At 45.1% G+C, this 18,141-nt stretch overlaps 1 protein-coding gene across 3 annotated transcripts in view; it reads left to right on the plus strand.

Annotated features, from left to right (window-relative positions):
• Positions 1–307: 307 nt before the first annotated feature.
• The window catches only part of SPATS2L (spermatogenesis associated serine rich 2 like), a 175,506-nt gene continuing 157,672 nt past the window's right edge, over positions 308–18,141 (plus strand). Inside the window, exon 1 of one of the 3 annotated variants that reach the window (XM_081242436.1) lies at positions 308–360. The gene's annotated coding sequence lies outside the window, so the exon portion shown is untranslated. Of the gene's footprint in view, positions 361–402; positions 688–18,141 lie in introns of those variants that run through there. The other 2 variants (XM_081242439.1, XM_081242435.1) reach the window with 2 other exon arrangements.

Below are 18,141 nucleotides of genomic sequence, written 5' to 3' on the forward strand. Positions count from 1 at the left end.
AGCATCTTGCATTTGTAGACGGTGCTGGGGGGGAGCAAAGTTCATTCTCCTAGGTATGGGAGGATGCCTCTCCTGCAACACGTGCGGGGTGTGGCAAAACCTTTGAATAACAGGGGCAGTTTAAGTGAGGCGGGGGTTCGGGGAAAGGCGAGGAGGTTGGTGTGGGGCAAGCAAAGCGCGGAAGCTGTACGGGGATTCTTCTAGAAAGTGGGGTGGGAAAGGAGCTAGGGAGGGCGTGTGGAGGGAAGGGATCTGTGTCAGAACGTGCGTGTGAGCGGATACAAAACCCGAGAGAGGCGTGAGCAGCGCTGTGTATGCGAGCGGGAGCGAGGGGCGCCGGCTCGGGGTGTGTGCGCCTGGGTGAGTGACACCGAGGGGCGGGCTGGCCGGCCGGCCGGCGGGCGGGGGCAGCCTACGAGGGGCGGGAGTGTCCCTGCGTGGAGCGGGCCGACCCGGAGTTGTGTCAGTGAAGGAATCTAGCCCGGGGGCCGAACCGGCTGCGCCCTCCGCCGCGAGCGCCGGCTGCGCGGGGCGAGCTCCGGACGGCGCGCGGCCCAGGCAGCGGCTCCTGCTCCGCCCGCCCTCCGCGCCGCAGGGGCCGCCACCGCCGCCGCGCCTCCATCGGCGACCGCGCCCCCGATCCCTGTTCCCTGGCCCGGGACGGAGCGGACGGCGCTCGGCACAGAGGTAAGCCCGGGATCCCCGACCGCCGCCGCCGCCCGGGACCCCCTCCCCGGCAGCCCGCCAGCCCGCCAGCCCGCCGGGCCCGGGCCGGGACGCGGGGCTCGGGCGGACGCGGCGGGGCCTGCGCGGCCGGGACGGTGGCTGAGCCTGGGCCGCGCGATCCGCAGCCTGGGCCGCCCAGCCCCAGCCGCCTCTCGGGGCGCTGGGTGTGGCCCCCCGCTCGGCGCCGACGCGGGCTGGCCGCGCGGACCGGACGCGGAGGTCGCCGTCCTTCCTTTCTCGGGCCGGCGCGGGCGAGATAGCCGGCTGGCGGGAGGAGGCGCCGGGTGCGGCTCACATTCGCGCGCCCGGGGCGAGCGTGTGGCCGCCGCGCTCCGACGTGGACCCGCCCGCCCCGGATCTGAATCGGCCGCGGTCCCTCGCCTGCCCTCCCCCGCGCGAGAGTCCCCTTCCACCCGCCCGGCGGACGGAGACCCACCCCCTCCCGCTCCAAGCCGCCTCCGCCGGCAGCGTCTCGCCCTCGATCGCCGCCCGGCCCGGGAGCCGCGGGTCCGGGGAAACCCGCGCCCCTTGGGCGCCAGGCGGGAGCAGGATGTGGCGACCCCCGGGGCCGGCAAAGTCGCCGCAGTGGCCCGCAGCGTGACAGGAGTAGATGCCGAGCGACCCGGCCGCGGGACGAAGCGGTCGCGCTGCCGCGTCTGGGCGGGCGGACCCGGAGTCGGCCGACAGCGGCCCGAGCCCAAGACAGCGGTGGCTCCGGAGATGCGATAGGGTCTTCCCGCTCTCTCCACACGCTCGACTTTTCCGAGTCTTGGAAGATCGGCCCCGCTCTCTCCCACTCTGTTCGGCGATTAATACTTACTGCAGACGTAGGAGGTGAAGGGCTGAGACTTTACCTGGACGGGGATGCGACTGAAACCTCCCATCTTCTCAACTGGAGGTTTCCACCTCTTGGGGGTTTGGTTTGTGTGTTTGTGAACTTCCTGAGCCTTCAATTCCCAGCAGTCCGGGTTTTAGCAGATGCCAAGGTTTTGGAGACCTGACATGTAAAGATTCTTTCTGTGCAGCATTTTCCTTTGAGTGTATTACAGAATCTGTAGGTTGAGAGAGCTAGTGAAAAACCTTGAACTTCAAACACAGTCTCTTTCTTTACATAAAATATTATGTGTAATATTTTTCACTTATTTACATTTAAAGAAATGTTATATTGAAAACTTTTACCAATCGTCTTGCAAGTAAGAAAACAAACGACTCTGAAATTTTAGAACCTATGCAGAGGAAGAGGCTTTATGCCAGTATTTAAAAGAGTAAGGTCGTGTAACCTTTATGACCGGTTTAGTTTTTCTTCAAGGAACGATTCATTGCCATTATGATTGATTTTGTTTTCTAGAGATAAAGCAGATGTGCAATATGGCAGGGAAAAGAAGGGACAGGAAGTCAGAAATTGCTTCATTCTGGAAAAGAAAAAAAGAATATTCAAGTAACAAATACAGTGGCTTTGAAAGATACTCTGAAAGTGAAGTCTACAGTGGCCTTCTGGATAAAGTATTTGATTGGCCTTATAAAATTGTATCAACCAGAAAGCAGTGTGTTGTATGGGTGGGAGCAGTTTTTATCAAGTAATTGTAGTGTTTTTTTTTTAATTGTAGTGTTTTTTAAAAAATCTGTGTATGAAAATATTTGTTGGAGCTCTAAGTGGGGAAAAATCAACTTTGGGAATGATTTTCTATTTGGACAAGGCAAATACTGCTCCAGTCTCTAATTAGAGTTTTGGATTAAACTCAAGCTTTGTTAAAATCTATTTTATGGGGCAGCAGAACAAAAAATATGTCCGATTCTTTGTGTGGCTTTAAAAATACACACACACACACACACACACACACACACACACACGACTAATTCCAAAGGATAATTTGCATAAAAATACAATCACTTGAATGCAGGGAATATTTAAGAGGATAGTAAAAAAAACCTCAACATCTGGGGAAGGAGTATATTAATTGGAAATTTTCTTTCTTTCTTTAATCCTTGCCTCTGAAAATATTAAATAATTTTCTAGGAATCAACTTAGTTTAAAGTACTTAGGCAAAATGATCAAGACTCCTTTTGTATTCATTTTGTTTTAGGGAGCCCCCTAATGAAAGCCTTCAATTGACTGTTTCTGTGCTTGCACTGATTTTCAAGTGGGCTTTGTGGGGATAGGTGTCTGTGGGCTTGTGAGGCTGCTTGGCCAACCTCTGTAATGATCAGGAAAAGAAAATGCTTAGGCCAGACCATTTCAGCCTTTGATGCGCTGCCAATAGGAAGCATCTCAAAGACCTGCTTTGCTGTGCAAATGGAAATACTTTCCATCAGAAGTTAAGCTTTAGAAATGTTTCATTTTTGGTTCTAAGTTTTATCAGTTTCTCAGCCTCTGATCATAGAGTTGTGCTGTTGTTATCAGTGAACATTCATTTATGGCTTTTGTGTCGAAGGCACCTAGGTGGTCTTCATCCTGTTTACCTTTACACAGCTTTAATCAGTGTCTCATGTCTCACGAGGCAGGACAAGGACTTTTCGTTACAGTTTGATAAATGGAAGAGGTTGAGGTTGCTCATGGTAAGATCTAAGCTGCTACCACCTGTCTCGCCATATGATTAGAGTGGAGTGGGTTTTGTATTAGACAGATACTGCTTACTCACTGCTCCCTTGTGCTTCTTTCCCCGTCATCTTCTGTAGACCCTTTACTGTTATTTGACTGTGATAATTGAATCAGATGGCCGTTATAATTTTTGTACACAGAACAGTTGCTTTCACAAGCATGACATAGGACATGAGGGCAGATACATAATATGGGCAGATTTAAGTGATGGAGTCTGTTTATTGATCTCTGAATGATCGTGCATAGTTCAGCCCATCAATTCATTCCATCACTGTTCTGTCTTAGAGTGTAATCACACAATTAAAATGTGATTTTCACGATACAAACAGTTAAAAACCCAGTACACATAATTATAGAAGAAAAACAAACCTTTCTTTTTTCTTCCATTTTTTTGAAGTAGTCTGCTATGAAGGTGTTATTTCCTTGACACATCAAAATGGCTAATTTGGAGTTGTGATGCTTGTTATGTAAATAGGCCATATGTTGAATTCCTATAGAAGTTTATTCGTTCAGTGTTGTGATAATGGATAGGATCCCCTAAGTACCATAGCTAAGAAAAATAGTCTGTGAGGATGCATTTCTCTCTACTATTTATATCCTTCCCATTATTTTTGCTTAACAGCTAGAGTTTTTATTTTCTAATAAAAATATTCTTAAATGGGATGGTGTTATTTACCCTTATACATACAAAGCTTTCTCTCTAGTCCTGACACAAACTCTCTTCTCATTTATGCACCTGTTTAATAGTTTTCATGGTTGATGTCCTGTTGTTAGGCCAACGGCTGCATGCCTATCAACTTTTAATATCCTCTGCTAAACCTCTTCCTTTCGCACTGAAAAGACTTTTCTTTTCTTCATACTGTTAGCGTTCTCTTCATCACCCAGACTGGAGACCCAGGAACCATCCCTGACTCTTCTCTCTCTCTCTTTCATTCCATCAGTAAAATCGGGCACCAAGTCCTGTTAACTCTTCCTTTGTAAGAGTTTTTCCTAGCCAGCTCCCACATTTCCATGGCATTCCTCACTCCCCACACCCCGATAACCCAGGCCCTCGGCCATCCCTATTCTAGGATGATTATAATCTGCTACATCCCGTCTCTCTGTAACTGAGTTCTCCCCATGCTTCGCACTTCGTCATATTAACCTTCCTAAAGCCTCTTCTCCTTAGAATTCTTATCCAAGGATTGTCTCACAGGAAGTCTGAGTTGAACTCAGATTTGTCTGATTCCAAAGCTAGTGCTCTTTCCACTAGTTCAAATGCTTTTTATGCCCCCTCCCCCTCCCCCCACCTTTGGTCCAAGGTCTCAACTTGGTTTTATTATTTTTTAAAATTAATTAATTAATTTATTTATTTTTGGTTGTGTTGGGTCTTCTTTGCTGCGCGTGGGCTTTCTCTAGTTGCCATGAGCGGGGGCTACTCTTCATTGCGGTGCGCGGGCTTCTCATTGTCGTGGCTTCTCTTGTTGCAGAGCGCAGGCTCTAGGCACGCAGGCTTCAGTAGTTGTGGCACATGGGCTCAGTAGTTGTGGCTCGCGGCCTCTAGAGCACAGGCTCAGTAGTTGTGGCACATGGGCTTAGTTGCTCTGCGGCATGTGGGATCTTCCCGGGCCAGGGCTCGAACCCGTGTCCCCTGCATTGGCAGGCGGGTTCTTAACCACTGCGCCACCAGGGAAGCCCCTCAACCTGGTTTGGATATACCTCACTCTTGCCCAAATTTTACTTACCAACCTTATTTTCTACTTTTCTAACATGAACCTTCTATTCCTACTAATTGGATCTCACTGTCCTTCTAAGATGACTTTGTACCCTTTTGTTCATGCTCTCCCTTTTAGAATGTCTTTTCCTTTTTCCTCTGACCTAAGCACAATCTCCAAGTTAAGTCTGCTCACCCGAATCATGTTACTCTCATTGGATTCTTCCTCTTCTGCCCTTTTGTCTACATCATTCTTTAGACCAAGAGAAACTCTCTTATACTATCGTGTTCACAATTCTTGCTTTTCCAACAAGATTGCAAGACCCTGGAGGGCACTGATGTACCTGTATGCTATCTTTGAACCATCTACAAGCTTTGGGCATAGCAAGCCCTTGATAAGTAGACCTATAGAATCAATAAACTAGAAAGGTGAATTTTTTTTTAAAGATGGGCTTTGATATTGCCTGTGTACTGCTCATCATCATGTCCTCAGAGCCTAGCTTGCAGCTTGACACCTAGTCATGACCTCAATAAATATTTGTTAACAGTGAAATTAATGTTGACATTGGATAAAAGGGACAAGCGTTTGAAGGAGGCGTCTGTCAAGGAGTTTTTTCCCCATTTTTCTTCAGTGGTTCTAATCAGCCTCTCCATTCATCAGCTGTGAGGATTCTGAGGCCTTGGCATTTTCCAGAGTTGAGGTACTGATGGAGGCTGGCAGTTGTGAGTTAGAATTAAAGAGGCTGTCATTATTTTAAGGTGGAGTGATGGGTCCCATTAGTTGGCAAAAATAAAAGGATTGAGGCCTTATGCCAGTATTTTATACATAAAACAATTAGAGTTATCAGTTTTATAAATATTCAGTTAATCGGCTCCAAACTTCAAGACTGTATTGCAGAGCTACCCAACTTTTTCATTTAAAAGCTTCTCGTACATTAAAAAAATAAATCATCTGGGTATCCATCTAGGGATGAAAAGTGAGGTAGGGAAAAATTGCCACACCCATCATATTGTATTCAGGACAAAATTCAGTTCTTTTAACTTTAATAAGACTCACTTTGTACAAGGCACTGTTTCTGCCGGGAAGGAGTTTATAGTCCAGCAGGAGAAATAACACATGTATCTCAGAAACAAAGGTCTAAGAGAGCTCAGAAGGGAAAATTTCCTTCAGATTGGAGGGCGGTGGGGACCTTCCTAGAGTGACAGTTATTTGAGCTGATTATTGAAAGGCTTTGGGTCAGATTTCAATAGCTATTATTGGGAATATAGAGATGAGGGAAGGACAGCAGGGTTGGGAGGAACACAGGCCAGGCATTCCAGGGTGTTTTGACTCTAACATGAATCCTCTGATATACTACCACTGCTTCAGAAGCTGAAATGCCACTAGGACTCTCCTGGGTACTGGTGGTCCGCAATGTTCCGTAATGAAACTTAAAGGAGATATGGAGACCTGAAATAGGTACTTTGGTGCCAGGTGCTGAACTGACCATGACATAAAGCGCAAAATAAGTCTTGTAAGCAGTATAACTGGTGCGTTTCTGGGTAGCATCCAACTGGCTTAGAATGCTTGAAGAGGTCTCCTGCAGTATGGAAAAACCACTGAAGATGGAAACTTTCATAGTAATGTAAATAGGAAGAGGTCAGCACTGAATGTGGTCCCAAGTAGCCAGCCATCTGTGGGACACTGCCCAGTGATCCTAGCAGAGCTCAGTAAATGAGTAAACATACTGTTTGTTATAGTTCCCAGATTCTGATTCTGTATAACTACTCCATGGATTGTAAAACTAGGACCGATGGGTGTGAGTTTCAGGGAGACAGATTTGGGGTCAGTATAAGGAAGGTGGTCCTGTTATGGATTGTGCTAGTTCATGAGGTGGTAAGACCCCATGGTTAAATGTATTTAAGCATGAGCTATACCATACACCAGGCAATGTCTCAATACATGCATCATCTCTGTTTTTCCTCAAAGCAGTGTTACTGCCCCCCCATTTTACCGACAGGCAATACTGAAGCCTAGGAAGGGTGAGTAGTGAGCACATTGTAGAGCAGGTGTCAGCCTAGGCAGTTTGAGGGCAGCGACTGAATAGGTACTGGATGAAGAAAGGATGCAAACGTCAGATGGCCATTAGGATTTTTAGGGGCCCTTCCTAACGCTAGGATTGAGTCTTTAATTCTCCTTGGGGGATCAAGATGCTAATTGTTGCTAAGCACTAATTCATTAACAGCAGCACCCAATTCCTAGAAATTCAGAACAAAGTGAATTACAATCATTGTCATCATCCTGATGGCCACCACTTAGTGACCATCTCATTTAAACCTAACAGCTATCTTGCAAGGTAGGGATTATGTATCCTTTTAAGGAGGGGACTCTAGGAAGTTACGTAGCTTGATCAATCCGCAGAGTTGATCAGTGGCTTTTTTTTTTTTTTTTTTTTTTTTTGCGGTACGCAGGCCTCTCACTGCTGTGGCCTCTCCCGTTGCGGAGCACAGGCTCCGGACGCGCAGCCTCAGCGAGTGGCTTTTTTCTTACACCGCCCTTTAAGGTAATTCGTGGTGATACGGGAAATATTTACCTATCAGTTCGACACACACACCGACCAATCAGAGAGGCCACCAGCTATCTACCACGCTGTGGCCCTTCCCAGTGATGAACGTCCCCTGAGGTGATGTTGAGGCCAAGTCCAAAGGGATGTGAAAGATTTGGTAATACACCAAGACCACACATCTGGAGCTCCAGAAAACTAGTGACTTTTATCCGATTTTATACATGATGTGTAGTACTATTAAAGAAAACAAGCCTTCACCTGTAATTATATTTCACATATGTTTCTAAATAAAGAAAAGTAGCTTTGCAATGGTCACGTTGTATCTTCCTTATAAATGGCAGGGCCTTCTTCCTCACTCCTTTTCTTTTTTTTTTCTTTTTTTTTTGTGGTACGCGGGCCTCTCACTGTTGTGGCCTCTCCCGTTGCAGAGCACAGGCTCCGGACGCGCAGGCTCAGCGGCCATGGCTCACGGGCCCAGCCGCTCCGCGGCATGTGGGACCCTCCCGGGCCGGGGCACGAACCCGCGCCCCCTGCATCGGCAGGCAGACCCCCAACCACTGCGCCACCAGGGAAGCCCTCCTCATTCCTTTTCTACCTTTTACTTTCCTCCAGGCAGAGGCTCATCTGTCTGGACACCATCCCCTCTTGCTTCCTCAGGGATCTTGCTCCATTATCTCACTTTCCTTCAGGGTCTCAACCAGCCTTCCCTCTCGTCGCATAAGCATTCATAAGCCTTTTCGTTCTTTAATAACAAGAGAAGTCAAACCAAACAAAATCCCTGCGGCCCCTTCCCTGTTGGTCTGGTCACGTGGGCTCTCCCTCCTGGGCTCAGCAGGCAGCTCCTTGAAGAACAGGTCCTCACACAACACCCACACCTCCCCAACCCTCTACAGCCCTGTCCTCTCGTAATGGCCACCTCTGTCCTGCAGACCGCCAGCTTCATTGTCCAGGAGTCTCTGGTGTTACTGATCACTACTCCTTGAAACCTTGCCCACCTGTTTTCTGAGTCATTCCTTTCCTGATGTCTTTCCTGTTGCCCAACCGCTCTGTATTAGGCTTCTCTGCTGGTTCCTCTCCTCCTCCCGGACCTCGGTACCCTCTAGGGTTCCCCCTTCAACCCGCTGCTCACCTACTCTTTCCTTCTGCTACCACCTATACGCCATCGATTCCTGAATCTGCAACCCTGAACTCTTCTGACATCTGCTCCAGGTGTCTTAAACTCAGGGGGTTCAGAACTCTACTTCTTTTTCTTTTTTTTTTTTTAATGTTGAGCCTTCTTTTAATTAATTAATTTATTTATTTATTTTTGGCTGTGTTGGGTCTTCGTTTCTGTGCGAGGGCTTTCTCTAGTTGTGGCAAGCGGGGCCCACTCTTCATCGCGGTGCGCGGGCCTCTCGCTATCGCGGCCTCTCTTGTTGCGGAGCACAGGCTCCAGACGCGCAGGCTCAGTAGTTGTGGCTCACGGGCCTAGTTGCTCCGCGGCATGTGGGATCTTCCCAGACCGGGGCTCGAACCCGTGTCCCCTGCATTAGCAGGCAGATTCTCAACCACTGCGCCACCAGGGAAGCCCCAGAACTCTACTTCTGCAGCCAGCATATTCCTTCTGTGTTCTCTACCTCAGTTAATGAAACCCATTTGACCAAGTTTAAAATCCGGGAGCTGTTCTAGGATACTCACTCTTCCTCAACCCGTACTTTTCATTGATGACTAAGCTGTGTAAAAACTGTCTTCTCAAACCCTTGAGTCCGCGCTCACCTCTCTAGGCCATTACCACCACGACTGCCTAGGTTCAGGCCCTCATCACTCTCTTGAGGGTTACTGCAGTAGCCTTGTAACTGGTCTCCCTGCCTTCTGCCTGGCCTGCTTCCAATCCCTTCCCCACACTGCCGCCTTTCTAAAAGGCAAATTTGATCATGGACTCTCTGCTGCTTAAACTCCTTCAGCGGAGTCACTGTTTCTCCAGGATAAAATCTAAGATCCCTAGCCTGGCACAAAAGCTCCTTTGTGATCTGGGCTCTCCCTTCGGGTGTGTACCAAAGTCTTCTCTAATGATCCTGGTCCCCACTGACTACCCCTCCCCGCAGCATCCCTACTAAAGGAAATGAGTTGTTACAGGCGAGAAACGGGAGGAGGGATGGGAACAGGGAAGAGATTGAAGAACTTTGCTGTCCAGTACCATGGCCACTAGCTGCCTGTGGCTGCCGAGCACTTGAAATGCACCTAGTCCAAACTGAGATGTGTTATGAGTGAAATACGCCACGGGTTCAGACTTGGTATGCAAAAAGGAATGTAAAATAGCTCATGAACAAATTTTATTGGTTACATGTTGAAACAGTAACATTTTGGATATAATGGGTTAAATAAAATATATTATTACAATTAATTTCACGTTTCTCTTTATCTTATTTTTTTTTAACATGGCTACTAGGAAATTTTAAACTACCTGTGTGGCTGGCATAATAGTCGTATTGGACCACATCGTTATAGAACATCTCCTTGTTCCTGGGAGATGCATCCTGTACGAGCCAAGCCCAGGAGATTTTTGAGTGATTAAGTCAGCCCTACAGGTATAGAGAAGCAGCAGTTGCTCAGTTTCTTAAATCCACAGATATTAAAGTGCTTTAGATACGATTCAGAATCAGAGAGACAGTTTGTGAAGACTACAGCCAGGAGTCCTTCCTACAGTGTGCACGGGGCTAAAATCACGAGTCTGGCACATCTGTCTCGCCAGGCCCACCCAGGCACCATCAGGAGAGGGAAACAGGGATACTGTGTGCTAGAGGGAGGATCTGAGGTAGACAGGAGGAGCAAGGACAGGGCAAGTGGAGTCCCGGGAAGCCTCCTGCTTGTGAGGTACAGACAAAACACCAAGAGCCACGCCTAGGTCTCTGAGATTCCCCCATGCTGCCATGGACCCTTTCCCAGTGGGAGAAGTCCCAGGTCCTCCACTGTCTTGAGCCTCAATAATATGTACATGATAAAGCCATTGTGCATCAAACAAAATGACGTGCCCAACAACTAGTCCTCCTCAGTTATGCCTTAGGATACTGAGGGCAGCAGTCTGTGGATCATTTGGCCCAGAAGGCTTGAGGAAGGTATAGGGACCTTTCTCAAGGTCCCAAGGACCTTGTCACAACGACCCAGAAGATAATATGTCCTAAGAGATATGCAGAGCTTTGTTTTCAAGTGGAAAAGCCAAACCAGTGATGGGAAACCAGAGCTTACCAGGATGGAGCAGGAGGGAGAAACCTGGAGGTGAGGGGAAGAAACCATGACTATCACGGGAAAAATTCAATGGAATCAGGTGCCAGTGAGTCTGATAGGCAGTGGGGCTCAGCGCCTCTCTCCTGGTGGTTTGTGTGCTGTGTTCTGTTGAGCCCTTTGGTTCTGAGAAGAATGCCCCTGGGCAGTTGCTTTGATTTGCTTTTACATATTAGGCATTAGTATAAGATTCTGGTAGGGGGAAAGGTTCTTAGGCTAAAAATAAAAGTTTGAAAGTCATACCTGTACAGAGACTGGCCTGAGAAAGTGGTGACCACCGTGGTGTGGTGATTGCTCCCCCAGTTGCAGGATCTGGGACCAGTTTGGGCGCTTGGCAGGAGCTACAACTCCTTTCCACCTGTACCCGAGTGACTCTCCATTGGGTTGACCATGCAGTCTGTCTGGCCTTACCTGGGAAGCCAGAACTGTCTCATTCTTGCGTACCACATTTTCACTTTGTGCCCCAGGTTCTCTCTCACATTTCCAAGTCCCTGATTTGAGGTCTTGTGTAGGAATCTCAAATTGCCTTGGGTAAGGATCCCATCACATATCTCCAAGCCTTCTTAAGCCAGTAGTCTTGAATCTGAGATACAAGCCCTAGAGTGAGTGCCTGCTGCCCACTTTCAAGCTTCTACTAACACCTGCCAGCAATGGGCAGGAAACTCAGCTAGTTTAATAGGTATTTGTGGAATTGAAGAGCTTGCCTGGATACTGGCTGTTCCCTGATTCCAGACCCCTGACACCAAACACTCTTTGGCTGCCCCACTGGTCTCTGGGTCCCATTTGTACCACATGTGCAACTTGGGAGGGGAAGGGGAAGGCAAGTATAGGGCTGATTTTCCTAAATTATGGTACATCTGCTTCTCTGTTCCCTGGGAGAAGGCTGGTCTGAAGTGTGGGCAAGAAAGGTGGCTGCCTTTATGGTGTGATTTCAGAATTCATTCTACTCAAAAGGGCTTTTCAAATATCAACACTTTCTCTTTCCTGCTCTCTAATATGCAAAAGCCTACATGATAAAAACTCTATTCTCTTTCCTAAGACCAGTATGGTTTAGACGAGAAGGAAAACAGATTTGATTTGATGGTTGAAAAGCCTGGTTTTGACGCATGTAATTGGCTGGCTGTAATGAACTTGAGCCAATTATTTAATCTTCCTGAACCTCAGTTTTCTCATTTATGGAGTGAAATTAATAATACCTACTTGCTTTGTTATGATTTTCTATGACTAAATAAAACAAGGTATAAAGTGCCCAGCATCAGGGCCTAAAATGCAATGCTATGAAAGTGGTAACTTAAACTGGTCAGACATGTGCTCCGTAGACTGAATGATTTTATATACCCTTCCCTGAGACTGATAAGAAGGAGATAAGAAACCTGGGCCAGGAGGGCCAGAATTCAGCCATCCCTGGGTGAAAAAGGACCAGAAGGAAGTTGCCTTCACATTCTGCTTAAGGCCCATCCTGCCTAATGGTTTGCATTTGTGAATATATTCGTCTGGGATTATGAATACAACATGAAGCCATGGAAAAAAAGGAATGTTTACATCCTCTGCCAGGGTAATATAAGAATAAACAAAGCAAGTTTTTGAGTCTCTGAATAGTTAGGTGCACTGCCATCAAAATAAATTTTTATTTCTATTCTTTGCTGATAAATTATAGCTGAAGGAAGCCACTAAAATACCCTGAAAAGGAAGATTCATATACAAATGAGATACCAGGGACAGATTTCACACTTACTTTGTAGGAGCCATTCTTTCCTTAACTGTGGGTGTTTGGGAAGTTCTTTTATTGTAGCCTTTGTTGCTTCCAAGAAGGGGGGAAAAGCTTTAGTATACTCAGGAGAGAATGGTTTTGATTGGAGGCAGTGTTGTTCTCAGTGAGGGCTCACTTTCCTGTATTGTAGTGCTTGCTAATACAAAACCGAGAAAACCCATAAACGGCAGTAAGATAGTCTGATCTGACATACTGCCACTTATGATCGACCTGTGTTTATTACAGGAACATGGGCAGTCCTATCATTTTTAAAGGGGAAAGTGGAAGATGTTATGCTGGCTACTGTGACTGCTAACGTCCTGATCTAGAAGATCTTTGTCCTTTCTCATTCACTTCTCCTGTGAAGTCTGAATGGTGGACTGGATTCAGTACACGCAGGGGGCTGCCAGTGACTTCCTGGGCTCTTGATGTAATCTCGATCGCCCCACTGCAATACCACAGCCTCAGTATAGTGTCATATTCAACCTGAGAATACTCAAGGAGAGAGTATAAACCTACTACCTCTAAAATTAAAAATAAAAGCATTAAAAATAGTATTTAGTGCTGGTTTGTGGCACTGAATATATAAACTCATTTATTGTTCTGGTAGTCCCAGAGCAAGAACTGTTGCAGTTGCAATGGGTGATATCAACTAAGGTTGTCATGACAACATTAATTTATCATTTCCAAACTTTGGTAGGATTTTACCTTCTGAATCTCCTGGATTGTCTTTAAATTTATAGTTATTTCTCATTTATTAAGGCGAGGCATATTTAGCTATTGCTTGCATAAATGCACTGAATATCTTCATGAAATTTACTGACGTGAAATTAGAAGCATAGAAGGTGGGCACTGGAAAGAGGTAGTGGATGCTGTGGCCTAACGGTCCCCCCAGAAGAAGGAATCCCTTCCACAGTATCCCAGTCAGCCAGCTGCCGTTCGAACCCTGCCAGGAATGAGGTGGTCACAGTTTTGTGACACTGAGGACTGCTGCCCACGGTAGCCTGCAGTGCTCCTAGATCTTGAGCCCCTTTAGATTTGGACCTTGTCTCCTTGTGGTTGGACCAATACTCATTATCACGCACATCAGATACTGAAATCTGCCTCCCTGTAGCTCCCCTGTTCATCTCCTATCACCCTTTGGAGTGGCACAGAATAGTCATGCACCTGAGTGTGGTAGGTCTTCAAATATTTGACCATTGCTATTGTATCTCCTGTTCGAAGTCTTCTCTTTTCAGGCTTACGTGGTTCCAGTTCTTTTGGCTGAGATTCGCCATCCTGTTAACACTCTGGTCGCCCGCCACTCCGCCTGTGCCATTTTAAAAGCGAGGCATCTTGAACTCAACACCCTGCTCCTGAGTTCTCTGAGTGGCGGAGGACACACGGCTGCAGCTAACTCCCCATCCAGGGCACCTTCTTTTGCTGATCTAGTCAGATCCTGTGTTGGCCTCCATTTTAAATGAGGGGCAGCACGTTGTTAGTTTATATCCAAAGTCAAATAAAACTTCCCAGTCTCTTTCTGGACAACCCCTACAAAGCCAGCTCTCCCGTATTCTGTATCTGTGCAGTTAACCTTGGGAACACACGTAGAGGACTTTACCTTTATTCTCGTTACATTTTGTCCCATTTTGGCAAATCATTTTTCCTCTCCATCAAGACATTTTTGAATTATAATTTCTAAAAGTTCAATCTCTCAGTGGTACATTTTCCACTTATTTGTCAATTACACTTTTTGAGAAAGGTACTTCCTCTGTCATTGATAAAATGTGGACCAAGACAGGCCAAAGAGAGAGCCCTGTGACTTTCTACAAGAGACCTCTTGACATCCATACATGAATTTTGCTAGCTGTTTTTTGTTTCTTTGTTGGAACTAGTTTGATCATCTCGCAGTCGTGTTTACTTTCTTGCCCCCAAGCTCTCTAAGAGGATACAGTTAGGAAGGACTTAGATGCCTTAGTGACACTATCGTGATTGACCCACTTATTGCCAATCATAGAACTATATTACGAAATGAAGCGAGATGAATTGGAGTAACTTTTAGATTGCATTCATTTTTCTTTTGAAAAGTTTACTAAAAAACATGTGTAAATAGTTTTAATTTATTAAAAAATAATTTTGTAAAATAAATTCATTCTTCACCCATAATTTCAATTCACGTGAACTTGTTTGGTTCAAAGACATTGCTTTTTTGTATATCATTCGGTTCTCTGTATGGAATCATTGCTTTGGAAACTAATTGGTGGTGGGACAGGAAATCACTCCTTAGGTGTCCCTCCAGCACATCATTATACTCACATCTCCTGGGACAGACAGTAATCAGGCTGAATCATGTCCAAATAGCATGCTGGAGTCTATGTAAATGGCTCCATGACAGTTTCACTAACTGTGACCATGACAGAGAATGCACTGATGGCATCATGTCACTAATGGATGTGTTTTCTCTAACTGGAAAATCCTGTATTATTCAGAGGGTTTTTTTCCTTCTCACACAAACTCTTTGACTTTTATATTAATATCAAATGTCTGTCACTTATAATATGGTGTTTGTGTACTATGTTTTGTTTTACTTGTGTACAAAATGGTCTTTTCCACGCTTTTTACCTTGGACTGGATGGAAAGAAAAAATAATTTGAAAGAGTAGTAGCACGAGGAACTCAAATCTGTAATAAGTCAAGGAATAAACTCTTGCTTCATAAAAATACTTCTCTTTGGTGGTGCTTTAGATTTTACAAAATACTCTCACAAGTTTTTTTTTGAAAAAAGTTTTTGCTGACTGTAAAAATAATTGCATACTCTTTGAATTTGGAAAAAATACTGAAATGGATAAAAGAGAATTAAAAGTCAGCTAAAATTTCACCACCCAGAGATTGTCATTGTTAGTATCTGGTGTGTTTTCCTTCCAGACATGGATGTATGTGTAGTTGTGAGTATGTGCATGTGTGTGTGTGTGTGTGTGTGTGTTTAAACTAGCTTCATGGTAGACCTAGGCAGTTTGTACTGAGCAATCAGTGTGACATAGTAGTTAAAAGTGCTTTGGAATCAGACACTTGGAGATTTCAGTCCTGGCTATGCTACTCATGTAGTGACTGTAAATTGCTTAAACGATCAAAACTTCAATTTCTACTTCTATAAAATAGGGATAATAATAACATGTATCTAGTAGGTTTATTGTAAGAATTAATAAAATAATGAATGTAAAGTACATAGCATGGTGTATGCCTCATAGTAAATGCTCAGTAAATGTGAGCTATTATTGTTACTATACAGGTTTTCTTGTCTGTTTTCCTCACTTAAATTCTAGGGTAGCAATTTCTCTTGTCAAAAAACATTATTTGAGAAATATTTGGAATGACTACATACATTTCAATATATGAATGTACCTTAATGTAATCATTTCGCTATGCTTAGACCATTTCCAGTTCTTTGCTGTCATAAAGAGCACCACCGTTAATATCCTTTACATTTTTTTTGTGCGTAGACAACAAAATGAATTTCTAATGGCATTTTACAGAGAGGCAGAGAAAAATGATCAATTCTTTAGTATCTCCTTAATATGCCAGGTTATATGCTTGGTTTTTTAATGTCAAAATTCTCATTTAACTCTTCCACAACCCCGTTGAGGTACGTCTGTTACCCCTATTTTTGGATGAAAAAGCTCTGAGGGGAGACAAGTAGTTTGCCCAAGGTCACAGAGATAGTGGTGGTAGAGATGGTATTTGAAGCCAGCTGTCTGATTTCAAAGCTTAAGCTTTTCCATTCTGGCAGGCAGTTCATGCCTATCTTTTTAAGGCTGGCGGAATGAATAGTTACCATTGTGCTTTTCACAAAATGTCACTTGGTGCCACATAAAAGATAGGACACTTGGCTGGAACTCTTGGCTTACTCAATATAGTACCTCTTGTGTGCGTATGTTCTTATATGTTTTGGAATCAAGCCTCATTAAAATAAGGTGCTAACTAAAGGAAATCAAACATTGGTGTGATTATTTGATGAAAGCAAACGTCAGGGAAGAAAACATTTATTTAGTCAAAAACACAAAAGTCATCTTTGTTTTAGTTGGATGGACTAGGCCAGAATTACTTATCTCCCTAGGAATCAGAGTATTTCACACAAATCAGTATAGGAATTAAACAATAACAGCCAAAGTAAATTGATGCTGTCAAAAGGGGTTATAAGTTTCATTACTGGTATATTAGGGGTTGAAAGGGAAAATCTTTAGCCTTAGTTGTAAGCTGCTACACCAGGAAAGAGCTGTAACAATTGCTGTAGGTATAAGTATAGGTATAGGGGAGACATAACGTTTACTGGGACAAACCCCCAAAGAATTATTTGGTGAACTGACAGGTTGTCTTTAAAAAGTCAGCCATTCGGAACATTTATCTTGGCAGCTCTCAAATCTGACTCACAGCGTGTAGTGTGGCAGTCAATTTTTGAAGGAAAAACGCATAATTAATATGAAAATCAAGGTATAAGGTGTTGCCAGTCAGTACCCAACACACAGTTTCTTAGAACAAAGGAGCAATTGAAGTTGTCTTTTAATAGGGTAATCCTGGTTTGTCATTCTGTAGGTTTCAGTTCTTAGTAAAAATGAAAGAAAAAAAAACCCTAGTTGTAATATTTCATATCCAAGAGCTACTTTGTTGCAGAGCTTATGCCCAACTCTTGTCTAGTCAAGAAAGTTATCTTTGGTTTTTGAGTTCTTGAATTTTCATAGCCCTTGAACTTACACATTTGCCTTAGCAGTGTCCCCGTGTTCCTGCAGTCATTTTAGTTCTTACAAGGGAGAAACAGTGTCCGTCGTAGCCCAATGACTAAGAAGGTTTAAAGACACAGACCTACTTGAGAATGGACTTGAGGATATGGGGAGGGGGAAGGGTAAGCTGTGACAAAGCGAGAGAGAGGCATGGGCATATATACACTACCAAACGTAAGGTAGATAGATAGTGGGAAGCAGCCGCAGAGCACAGGGAGATCGGTGCTTTGTGACCGCCTGGAGGGGTGGGATAGGGAGGGTGGGAGGGAGGGAGACGCAACAGGGAAGGGATATGGGAACAGATGTATATGTATAACTAATTCACTTTGTTATAAAGCAGAAACTAATTAAAAAAAAAAAAAAAGAAGGTTTGTATCGACACAGCACGCCCACCAGCTTAGTCTGTGGAGAGTCTGTGCCCCGTCGTGGTTTGCAGGTGGGAAGGGCCCAGCGAGTTCAGTTTGGGCTTGCTGCACAGCTAGTGAGTAGGTAGAACTGTGCACAAGACGATGGGTGTGAATCTGTGGATGGGATCCGAGATGCGGCTCCATCCAGCGCTTGCTCCGTAGCTGTCTACCTCTAGGCAAAGTGCTTTACTGTCTCTGAGCCTCGGCTCCCTCTGCTCTCACAGAGATAATGACTCCTGCACAAAGGTCATAGGGAGGATTAAACGCATTGAGCAAACCAGTGGGTGAACTCAAAAGTGCTTTCATGGTTAGCTCCCAAGTTATTAATTAATGGCCACAGGTCATGCCTCCCAAGGAGAAGCCGATTTACCATTGAAAATATTTTCAAATGAATAATGGGAATATT

This window comes from Mesoplodon bidens (assembly GCF_964165515.1).
Source record: "Mesoplodon bidens genome assembly, chromosome: 8".
NCBI lineage: Eukaryota > Metazoa > Chordata > Mammalia > Artiodactyla > Ziphiidae > Mesoplodon > Mesoplodon bidens.